The 12,805-nt window shown below is 35.7% G+C and overlaps 1 protein-coding gene across 1 annotated transcript in view; it reads right to left on the bottom strand.

Moving 5' to 3' along the window:
* Positions 1 to 12,805, bottom strand: part of LOC134797012 (dopamine D2-like receptor) — a 281,210-nt gene that overhangs the window by 64,472 nt on the left and 203,933 nt on the right. The window lies entirely within an intron of this gene.

The raw sequence follows: 12,805 nt of genomic DNA, 5'->3' as shown, positions 1-12,805 counted from the left end.
AATTTAAAAGTAGGTACCTACTTGTTGCCTACTTGAATAACAATATTTTTGATTTTGACTTAAACCTACACAACATCAATTTTTTGCAATGAATCGTTCGTGTATATGTACCATTTAGATTATATGTCAATGATATGTAAGGTAAACAAATTGAAAGTCGCTTGCGGCTGTTATGCGTGCACGGGAGACATGACTCGGCATAACATAACAGTATTACGGGAAAGTAAATTAATACAGTCGGTCGGTAATTGATGACAAATACGGCTCGGGCGTGATCGGAAACGGTTAGGCGGCGGTTTCCCATTGAAGCGACACAACAGCCCACAGGTCTAAAATGATGCTTATGCTTAAAGATAATTAAGTGTGCAAAAGGGAAGCCGTCACGTATATGTATATTTCATTAGTGCGAAAAAGACACATTACAAATGAAAAAAAAAAACGTGACCACTTTTGAGCTGCATAGCGGCCGCTAGTAGCAGCCAGCTTAAATGTATATAAGTAACGTAAAGTTAATGGACTGGAAAATCCTAAAATCTGCATTGGAGACGGTGCGTGGTTATATCTTGGCATGTATTTACTGTTAGAAATGCAAATAATTTACGCAATCACAAATTATATCTGAATTCATTATTAGTATTAAAAAGGAACACAAACGTAGAATGTGCAATTTCGGCATATTACGCATATGCCTATGCATGGTTGCGGTATGGGGTAGTCTTATGGGGGAATAGCACAGACGTCGAAGATCTATTTATAGCACAAAAAATGCGTACGCGTTATAGCTAACATCCGACAACCAGAAAGCTGCCGACCACACTTTATTAACCTAAAGCTTCTAACCTTACCATGTATTTACATACTGGAGGTTGGACTATTTGTAAGAAAACACATATCCAACTTCCAGTATGTTAAAAGCGCGCGTCGAAATAGATAACTAGTTCTCCCTGAACCTAAATTAACTATGTATAAAAACGGGCCCCATTACCAGTCGATAAAAATATATAATAAAATCCCTGATTCTATTAAAGACGTTGAAACTTCTAATATGTTTCGAAATAAACTGAAATCGAGGTTAATTGATAAATCATTTTATTCTTATCAAGAATTTATGGCATCTGACAATAGTGGTAACGACTGAGAATTATTAATTTTACCAAAAAGAATAGATAGTATAGAGGGGTCCTGTCATTGTAAATTTTGTAGTCACTGTAAATTTACTGCCATCTATCGACACACGACTAAAACTCAAAATGAAAACGTATAAAGTTATCAAAATATGTATATATATGGATAAATGATTTTATTATTTTTATATCATTTTGATCCATGTTCATTCACTGATATCTATGTGTTAAAATTGTTAAATATGAAACGGTGTCGTCACGCCATCTAGCCGAGGATAGGCTAAAGGTGTGTGCGGCATCTATTCGAGAATGACTTTTACTTGAATTCCGAGGCACGTTTTTTCCTTAGACTTTATTCGTCTTATACGAAGTTACATATGTCTTTGATTTTACTAAAACCAATAACTTTGTCTCAATGTAATGGAATGATTAAATGAATTATTATTATAAATGAATTGACATAATTATTATTATAAATAAATTGACATTATTATTATTATAAAAGAATTGACATTATTAGTCTTAGAGAATATAACCAAACGGAGTGGTCATTAACAGGCGTTCCCCTGTGTCGAAAATAGGCGGCCAATGGTCAACCACATGTCAACCACATGTATGGACTGACGTTTATCTGACATGACGTACCTATACATTTGATGTGCCCCTCCCCCGCAAAAAACGGCAGACTATTTTGTACCGAAAATTATAGACATGGCGTCTCCATTGGTTATATCCTCTAAGTTATTAGTGGTATTGTATCGCTTAGTGTTAGTATGACTCACGACAGCTTAAATTCGATTATTAATATTTGACATCATTGCATTATTGTATAAACAAGTATAGCATTTAAATTCGTGTTGATTATTATTAGTGTTAATTAGATTCCTTAATTATTATTTACTGTGATGAAACTAACTAGATATTAAGCAATACATAATATGTTTTATAAGGTAACTTTAAGTATGTATTTAGCTATTAAGGTTAACTTGCCATACCCTATTCAGGGTCCATGCTGTTCAATTCAATTTAAAATACCATCTGTAAATACCATGGAATGCAATAAATAAATGAAATTAAATGAAATGAAATTCATTCAATGAAATTCGATTTTAATTTCAATCTTGATAAAATTACATTTTCTTTGGGTTCTTAAATATATAAAGTCGACAAAACGAGACCTTCACCTAAACTATTCGGCGGTACTCGGTGACATTCGTGCCCCGACCAGAGAGAGAGATTTATCGGATTCCGCGCTATTTCATAGGTTACGCAAATTGGTTTCTGATTTACTAATCTTGTTCTAATCTTGAGGTGCATCTTATAAGGGCACCAAAAAGCGCGAGCGAGATATTTATCTAATGACGCGACACGACTTCCAGTGCATTTCGCTCGATCTACATCGCCAAGAGGAGACTGCCACCTAACGTATTCGACTGAAGTCGGCAACATTCGGCGACATTCGTGCCCCAAACCTCAGATTTATCGAATTCCGCGCTTTCATAGGTTACGCAAATTCGATTAAGTAGTCGAAGGGTTTCTATTATCTCGTGATTGCGTTGTGTGATTTTGGGGTTAGTTCGATTTACGGTATATTGAGTTAGAGACAATGGCTGTACTTAATTTCGTTAAGTAATCATTGTTTCTACATTAATAAGCAGTGAAATCGATCTGATGAATGTTATAAAAGTAAGTCCTAAAAATAGTTTGGCATATTTGAGGGAATTAAAATAACCAGTAGGTACAGGTTCGCTACAGGTAAAACTGGTAAAAGCAACATTAAAAAAAAGAGATATTATTTTAAAAACTGGTACCAGGAGCTGATAAATAACTTTGAGAATCGAAGTTCGTAAATTTTGAGCAAGTATATATGCCACTCTAATTACGCCTTCATTGGAGTAAAAGAAAAAGATGCTCGAAATTTGCAAACTTTGGTGTTTGCGCTAGGCCCTCAGCTACCTATTTAAGCGTAAAGAGGTAACCGAACCATAGAATAATCATATAAACAATAACTAATAGAAACAAAGTCACATTTACTTTCGCAATTTTAATATAAGTTAGGATTATGTTATGTATACAACGGTTTGATGTTATACTTAAACTGCTAAACGTTTTCGAAACGAGACGTGATAATGTCGTTAACGTCGTCGTATACAAGTGGGCAATCCAAGGATACAATCTGTGATAATACCATCGCAGATTAAAACGAATCCTTGACATGATTTCCTTCGGAAATGTACCTACCTAAATGAAATGCGTCTCAAATCTCGTCGTAAGGCAACACGTGTTTACCGTGAAAACGTAGGTAAATCCATTCAGTCACGAATACGTTTTCTCGGTTAAAATCTCGTCCCTAATGGCGTCAACACTGTTATATATGATGATGCAGGTTGGAGTGTTTTAGGGATCCGTTAGAAAAAAGGGATTTTCATAGAAATATTTAGACTAAATGCGGATTTTCTTTTTAATTTTGAATTATCACAAACACAACATCAGCATATCGCTTTAAATTTGCAGACATGGAACTTGGCATGAATATTCACCAAATATATATTATTATATGTGTCTGGTATATACCTACTAGTTTTAATTTTTTTGTGTTTTACTTTCTAGCAAACTTCGATTACTTGGTAACATTGATTGTTTGGCCACCATATTAGGCTCAGGGCTGTGTGCAACAAAACAACACATGATATGATAAAATGTTTCTCGTGTTTACGTATGTACATACATAGGTATGTGAGACAGGTATGTTTATTACTTTGACATATTTAAAAACCCAAATGGCTAATATTTCTACTAGCGCGTCGTTTTTCGATTTTTGCAAAGTTTAGGTGACAACCCTATCTAGGTTGGGAGGAATGCAACCTCAAACCGCAGCGTTACATGAGTGTTTGTGGCATCCCTAACCGTAGTTAGGGCTACTACGTAACTACGTATACGTATACTTAGTATGGTGTACCTATTGACAAACATTGTCCACAATATGCTCCATACGCTTCTAAAAACGCTGTACAAGCAAGTAGGAAAGTGAAAAAAGGGAACATAATATTATGTGACATTTTCAACCTAGCTATTTTTTATACCACGTTGTTGGTTACGCTTTCCGAATATAATACTAAACCGTCTGCGTTGTAATAATAAACTAAAAGAGATGGCATATACCTACTAAAGAAAAAGTTACCAAGATCCTATTTTGGTATGGTATTTTGAACAGCGCGCCAAGCGGGACGTTTAATAAACCTGAAATGCCATACAAAATGACACTAAACGCAAACGCGTACGTCACGTCACGTTATCGAATGAGATTTACACTAGTATATGGGTACAATGCAACAGTTCACACTACAAAGTTGAGCGCCTAAAGTTTGTTGGATTAGACTGGCGTGGCAGTACCTAGCAGCGAGCAGAGTAGTGGCAGCAAACACGGGGACATTGCGAACGCCACCTGCCTCAGACTTCATATTCGCTGAGAGGCCACGAAAACTGATATTTACATACACTGTTTTATAAATTACACTTGTGTTGTTTGTATAAAATGTATTGCAGTTTCGACAGGTGGCATGTGATGTCATCAAAAACCGCTACTTATATGCTATTTGGTTATTATGGTTATCAGTTTTAATTTTTATTTAGTTTGTCTTGAAAATTCAGAAAGTTTAAACTACTCTGTGACTTAAAAATACGTCTCATGAAGTTGATGCCTAAAATCTATTAGTACGTGGTGTGTAAAAAATATATTTTACACTCTTTTATGTATTTGCAGGCATCACCGTGTAAGATATTTTTGTACTTGTACGGTAGGCTCAACGACGAGTTACTACATATAACACATGCATTAGTTAAATTATATAACTAATATTTGTTCCTGAGTCATGGTTGTTTTCTATGTATATAAGTATGTATTTATCTATACAAGTATGTATATCGTCGCCTAGTACCCATAGTACAAGCTTTGCTTAGTTTCGGGCTAGGTTTGATCTGTGTAAGATGTCCCCAATATTTATTTATTTATTATATTATTTATTTATACCCAAAATAAAACAAAATAGAGTACCTACATACATCCTTTTCGCGGCACAGTCAAGACTTGACTTATTTAGTAAGTACAGAATGAATAAATTGTATCATGTATTTCACACGAGATTTCACATGAAAAAATAAATCACAAAATACTCACCCTCATAAACAGCGCATCTCCTGGCCCCACCACATAACCTAATATTAAACCAGCCCGCATACCAGATCCCACCGGAGACGACTTCGACCCACAACCACATTGCACTCATCACAACCTTAACACAACCACACAAGGTTCACTTTCGTTTAACACGGCGGTAAAGGCAGTACTCTAAAACCTTATTTAAATGGAATTGGGCACATAATGGCGTGGCATTGCGATATTCGCGAAACTTTGGAGGTCACGTTTTCACTATGGAAGCTGCTGACTTACCTGGAAAGAGAGAAATATTAATATTAAAAGGTGTATTTTTAGCAATTTATTCAGTACTTAGTTGTAATGAGTAGCGAGAACCTTTAGCGACAAGGAGGCGGGCGAATTTTAAGTACAGGGGCCCATTTCTCGAACGATATTAGACTAATATTATTAGTCCACGAACTGTCAAATCGTATGGGTTGCCATGACAATACACCAATAATATTACACTAATATAGTTCGAGAAATGGGCCCCTGATGTAGTGCATAATTGTTTTCCATCGTATTTTCTCGGAAACGTTTGTATTTGTAATGCTACTTCAATCAACGTGAGTACTTTTTGTACTTAGACTGACTGAAATAGCAAGACACATTTGTAGGTACGTATATAAAATATACTACATAGTATAATTTTGCAACAATATCGCATTGGGTTCTGCCTGTAATGATATTTGTATGTGTGGAAATAAATAAAATAAAATAAATAAAATAAAATAATATAAATATACTAATATATCGTAACCTTGCTCAGCATTCAAAAACGGTTATTCTTCACAAAATAGCTATCTATAATGTCTATAATGAGAACTAGACAACTGTTCTGCTTAAATGGAGTTTTACTAGTAGACAAATACCTACAAATAAAACTTCGCCTTTCTTTAAGCCAGCTAGGTATTGCTGGGCATAGTAGCCAATTTTAGCAAGTTTACGGTATGATCTTGATTTGACTGATATAAGAGGATTATTGGTGCAAGCGAGTTTGCGCTGCAGAATAATATGGGATCAATATTAAATCTAAATCGTTTTTATAAATAATGTTAGCACCTGGAGATTTAACAATTTAAAACGAGGTGGTCATTTCAATGATGTTATTACGCTAAAGTAGATGGCCTACGCCACTGTCTCCCGGCAGTAATACCATGCGCAACAACGGTTACTGGCTCTGAACTATATGTTCCCAGAAGGGAAGGAGCAGGGGGGGTTATTCAATGCTTACTACGACGGTCCAATCAAATGTACGTTTATACCATATATGAGATTGATCCTCCCAGATACAGAGATCGGTCGATTTAACGAGACCTTTTTTTCAATTAACCCTTTTTCCTCATTCCAGCCAAAATTCGGGACAGATTGGTAATTGTTTAGGAATAAGTTCTACATCGTATTTTTGATTTACATAGTATTTTTATGTGTATTTCTCGTTATAAAATTATCAGCTCTTTTCCAAAAAAACAATTCAGAATTTAATATTCATATCTTAATTTTTTGAAACGAAAACATCCAAGGCATGATTTAAAAGCTCCGGCTTCTCCCTGGACGAGAAACTTTGCTACTTACATTATCGCTAGTAGATGTAGGCACGAGTAGGAATGGAAGTGATGCCACCTGTTGCAAGCTTCTACATTTTTGATAAATGATTATTTTAACGCTTTTAACGTATTACTACTTAGAAATCTTTCCGTCGTCTACATTACTTCAAACTAAACCATATAATCTGTCGGTCTGTGGCATCGTAGCTCCTAACTAATTTGAGTGCGTATTTTAATCGAAAGTCTTATCTGATTGTGATGATTCTGCTCTGTTTGATAAATATAATGTCCAAGTTTTTTTTTTAATATACGGGTTGTAGCCTGTTTATACCGAGCAAAGAATTGAAACATATGTAGATTGTACTCTTCAAACGACAAAACTTTTGTTCAACATCTTGAAGTCTTCAGATATTTTCTTTTTCATACAAATAAATCATTAATTGGATTTATGCGACTGTGGACTTAAAGGAAAAATGACGGTTTATAAAAATGTCCACTCGAATAATTTCCTCCCTGTATAATTTTGACTAGATATATGTTTGTCGAAGTATAAAAATGTCCCTTTTTTATTATCTCAATATATATTTGGTGGAAAATATACTGACAAAGTATAAAAATGACCACTATTAAGATGCCGCGGCGATATCCCTTTGCTTGTTTTGTCCATAGTAGATATCCTTTAAGAAACCCCCCCTTAAATCCATCCTATTGAGACGGACAACAACTTTGGGACCCTACACTGACGATAGTGAGGATGTTGTTATAAGATTGAAATCGATAGAATACTCTTTATTGGCTCACCTCAGTAACATTATACAAAAGAAGAACAATTGATTAAATGTATAGAGGCGACAACAGGCCTTCTTATCGCTAAAGAGCGATCTCTTCCAGACAACCTTTGGGTAGCAGAAACAGATAAATTAATCGAAAAAGTAGGTGTTGCCAAAACGTTATGAAGCCAACATTTAAACACACAATAACACTTAATTAACATACACATAAGAAATCCAAGTAGACATATATAAACATACATATAAATATATGTAAAATAAACCGGAATATATGTAGCTAAATATGGCAGCAGCATGTCAGCCACAGAGTAACAATAACTATGTATGTACTTTACAATTAAACACTAAGGAAGATTTAGAATATATATTTAAAATATTTTTAGAAAACAGCAAGAGATTGAGCGCGTTTAATCACTACAGGTAAAAAGTTCCAGAGTCAGACAGCTTAATAGGTAAATATAGTTTTAAAAAGTACCTATATGTGATAGGCCTCCTCTGTATTTCATATTTGTCTATTACAAAACATATGTAGTGACCTATGTATAGTGCATTTCCATAGTAAGCATTCGTATGTCGCGTACAGCGTACAGCGTCACGCCGGACGCACCCTACGGCGTTTGTTGCAGACCAGCGCCTTAGGTACTTAATACTGATAATTTAAATTCGGGTTAAAAATATCGTTTCTACAGGGACGAATACCACGGATGCGTCAGTCGAGATCGCTTGTATGGATACATTTTCGCTATCGTTTCGTCTCAAAGTAGACATTTGTATACGCTGCCTTTTGCATTTTAGTCCAAAGTCAGACTATAATTTATAGACATTTTTATACCATGATAGTAGACATTATTATACTTCGACTTAAATATATTAAAACATTCATACTCATTGGCTTCATAATACGTAGACATAATAATTGATTGAAAGTTGACTTTTTTCTATTTCGTCATTTTTCCTTTAAGTCCACAGTCGCATAAATCTCACTGTACTAATGTCGTTCAGTTTTAAGCAGTACAGCCCATAAGGTAGTTATTGTTTAATTTGGTGCTCCAGTTGCTGGCCACACCCGGTGTTACAACTACGTTCAATATTCACAAATAGAATATCAACTAAATAACAACAACAATAACAATAACAATATTTTTATTGACAGTTAAAGTTTAACAAGCACGTTACAGTGAAACCCGCACTAGGCATGGCCTGTATCGCGGGGGTCATGATCATCACGAGTTACCAGTGATAAAAAAATATAAATATATTAAACATAAGAATAGGAATTAGGAAAGAAAGAGGATAGGAAATATTGAAAGTAAGTTGTCAAACCTCACCAAAACCAGTTCGCAAATAAGATTTACTGAACAGAGCAACGTAGTGATGTCTACCTACAACCTCCACTCACTTCCGGCGTATTAAGTTATGTATGACTAGCGGAGGGTTAACCCTTCCACTCTCACCTGAGGCGGCTTCACTGAGCGATATTATTAACATACTTACTGACGTAATGGAGACGGAATTTAACGGGTCATGTTATTGATGGGATTATGTAGAAGGAAGAAAAACGGGATATATTTTCTTTTGTAACTAAACTAAAAGTTTGTTGTTAAAGTTTCAATGTAGAAAAACAAACTCTTGTTCTTTGAAATCAGATACTTATTCAATTTTCAATTGTGTCCTTTCATTCTTTAAGAATTGTCGATACAAAGGACTCACCTTCTTAAGAGGGGGGGCTTAAGAAGTCAAAATTCACCATAGTGAAAACTCCTAATATTCACCCCCTCTAATTTTCGCAGTACGTGCCTCAAATGAAAGGCTCTGACAGACCGACATTGAAACTACAGCGGTATTCACATTGGAAGCGGGTTCGCACGCCGCACCGCACCGGTGTGTGAGCGGGACATCACTATGCATGCACGGCGCCGCCTCGCTCATACACCGGAGCGGTATGCGGACCGGCAGCTGTGTGCTAGCCGCCTACAATTTGCTCGGGTGTCTGACACATGACAGAGATGAGGGTCCAGACCAGCCCCACTAGACCCCGCACCCGTTTGTCTACGCACCGACCAAAAGCCTACGTTAAGCGGATCGTAGATTATGTTATAAACAGTAACTTCAATTGATTCGGGATGGGTATGGGTGGGAACTAAAGTTTTTGCTGACCGACGAATGTATTGTCGATTGTACAAAAGGAAACGGGGCCTTAAAATAATATGTAAGCTATAATAGTATTTGGCACGTTCATAGCTTGGTTACGGTGACGGCTTTTATCTCCATACAATTTATATATGACACCGTAGGATTGTGAACCCGTAAGTTTATAATCTAACGTAGGTTAGGTTAGGTTAGATTGTAATCTCCCTACCGTCAGTTTATAATTTAACTGCGATATTATAAACTGACGAGTGTTTACAATTTTACGGTGACATATATAACCTTAAGTATTAAAACGCAAAACATGTGAGTATTGAGATGACACCTGTCACCGTACCCAAGATATACATATGTACATGTAAAAATATTGTGGTTGTGAACAAATACTAGTGACCGTTGCAGCCGATGAATACGGAGTTTCGTGATCCGAAGATTTTCTTAGAATTTTCAAACAGTTATTAACCGCAGACGTCGCCTCTAAACACACAAATATATATGCCCTACCAGGATTTGAACCCAGGATCTCCTGCTTCGTAGGCAGGGTCACTATAGGAGGCCGTTAAAACAGCCGTGATTTTTAAGATAAACTGTCATTTAAGCATCTGGAATATAATACATGGCTTAACATTTTATACAAGCATCACAAATTTACCAAAAAACGTTTCAAATGTGGAGTTACAAACTTAGTTTTTTGTTAAAATTCTCTCCATTGTAAACGCTCCGCGCTCCCGGAAACCTAATGAATCAAGCTCGTTCGCTTATCAGGTTTGGCTGGAAAGTCCGCAGAACCCCCCCTATCTGTCCACTCAACTGCTCATTAACGCTCGTCCATTATACGCAGAATAAGGCTTTTAGGGACATTAGGATTGGCTTAAAGTATTGTTAAAAGTTTTAAGATTATGTTAAGTACGCAATTTGCGGAAACTGTAGTTTTTTTTATAGCAGGGTTCATGTTATCGGCCACCATTAGCTTTTGGAGATGTAGAAAGAGTCAGGGTTAAAGGTTAATTGGACGATCTTGTTGGTTTCGCTTATTTCTTTAGTAGGCTTGCTATAATATCGTTTAGTAAGGTAAATGCGCCTATTACCGTGGATGTCAAAGCCGGCGCCTATCACAGTGCTATTTTAAAATAAGTAAGCAAATCAATCGATTTTCAAACAAAAAATATTTTACACAAACAAACAAACAAACGAAGCCTATTTAGTTTACTAACGGACCTATTAGTGCTAGTGTGCGTGAATGAAACAAAAAACTCACACTTTCGCTCACAAAAATGGTATCATTAGATTTTAGAGTAGTAAAAAGTGTCAAAACTACAAAAAATATTGCGACAGAATATTTATGACGGTCCAAAAAATCAATATCAAACGGGTAATTCGATTAACATAATCTGTAATGCGTGTAACAATATATTATAAATCATCAATCTTTTGGTCGTTCCAACGAAGGCAGCAAAACTATCCGAGTTTAACAAGTCCTAGTGCCTCTCCAAGTCTCCATAGGATGGCTGCTGGCGTACACGTCGGCCAAACACGTCGTTCGCGATAATATCTATTCATGAAACTTCCTTGTACGGTCGCTGACTTTAAATGTTGAGTCATTTAGTGCTATTCAATTTGGCTGTTCAATACTTACACTATTTGTCACTAAATTTTAAGTCAAAAATAAATCCTAAATGGCTAAACTATAACATGCTATATCACTGACACAAACAGTTTCATGATTAACCGACTGTTTCCCTCTAATTATTTTTTGCTGATAGCTGTAATTTACACTAATCTGTACCTACACTACCAGTCATAAAAATGAGAGCGAATCAACTTTATTCACTCGTTGCCATGGTTACGTTCACGTGAGTCACTCTTAAAAACCGGGTTTTTGGAATTTAAATCAAACAAAAATGACTGTGTTTTCACTTCTCATGCTCAAAAAGTGCACCTTTATGTCGTGCGTAGACGATATAAAATCGCATTTTATGCTCTAAAGCATAAAAGTAAAATTTTCTTCTAAGACTAAGGTAATCGGTCTCAACAGCCAAACAGTTAAAACATATTGCACAATTTTACTGAGCAATAAAATTGTGTAGATAACAAAACTTGTTATCTTATTCTATTTTTGCTACAATTTATTAGAAATCCGTATTTTCTGTCATTAAATTTAGTAAATCACATAAAATAGGAGTCGATTATCGTTCAAAAATGCTCCGAAATGTTTGACTTGGCAGAAAACCAAGCGTCTGAAACGCTGATCACATGTTGAAAATAAAAAAAAATATTAAAAAGTTAGTTGGCGGGAATTGGTTATGTATTATGTTCTTTCGCTTTACGACAATTTCGTGGTGTAAATTGCCGTGAAAAATATAATTTTATTTTCCTCGCAATCGAAGTGAAAAGCAGAGTGTACAACAAGGGCATAAATGTCAATTTTTACCCTCGTCTACTATTTTGGTCTTCGCTTCACTCAGACCAAAAAAATGCCTCGGGTAAAAATGGGTCACTTTATGCCCTTGTTGTACAATCTACTATTTCGTGGTACCTAAGTAAGCCATTCTGTTAGTAGAACGAGGGTTAACATTTCTTCAAATAAACTGTGCTACTTTTGTCCCCTGGCCGACGGGACATAATAATAACAAGTAAGTAAATAGTTTACTCACCCATTAAATAGTTATTTATAAAAGTTTATTTAAAATGTTCTAATATGCATCGAGGTTAATATAATATATCTACATGGATGCAATAACGACAAATAAAGTAGGTAGCTTATACTAAATTGTGAGAACGCCAATTTCCATGTGCTTTTTATATGCTTCATCTAGTTAAATGATCTGTGCATTAGAAGAAAAAGTAATGAAACATTTCTTCCTTTCCTTCCTCACGTCAGACACGTCACATCACGTCAGAGTAACAAGCCTTCACTACTGTCTAAAATAAGGGTATTTCAGTTTAGTCCGTTCTTGTGATCAGTGACCTTGAGACTGATTCTGTTTTAACAATTTGATA

The sequence above is a fragment of the Cydia splendana genome, chromosome 14 (genome assembly GCF_910591565.1).
Source record: "Cydia splendana chromosome 14, ilCydSple1.2, whole genome shotgun sequence".
Classification (NCBI taxonomy): Eukaryota; Metazoa; Arthropoda; class Insecta; order Lepidoptera; family Tortricidae; genus Cydia; species Cydia splendana.
Note: the sequence above shows the minus strand (reverse complement) of the source record. Positions and strands in the feature narration are given on the sequence as shown.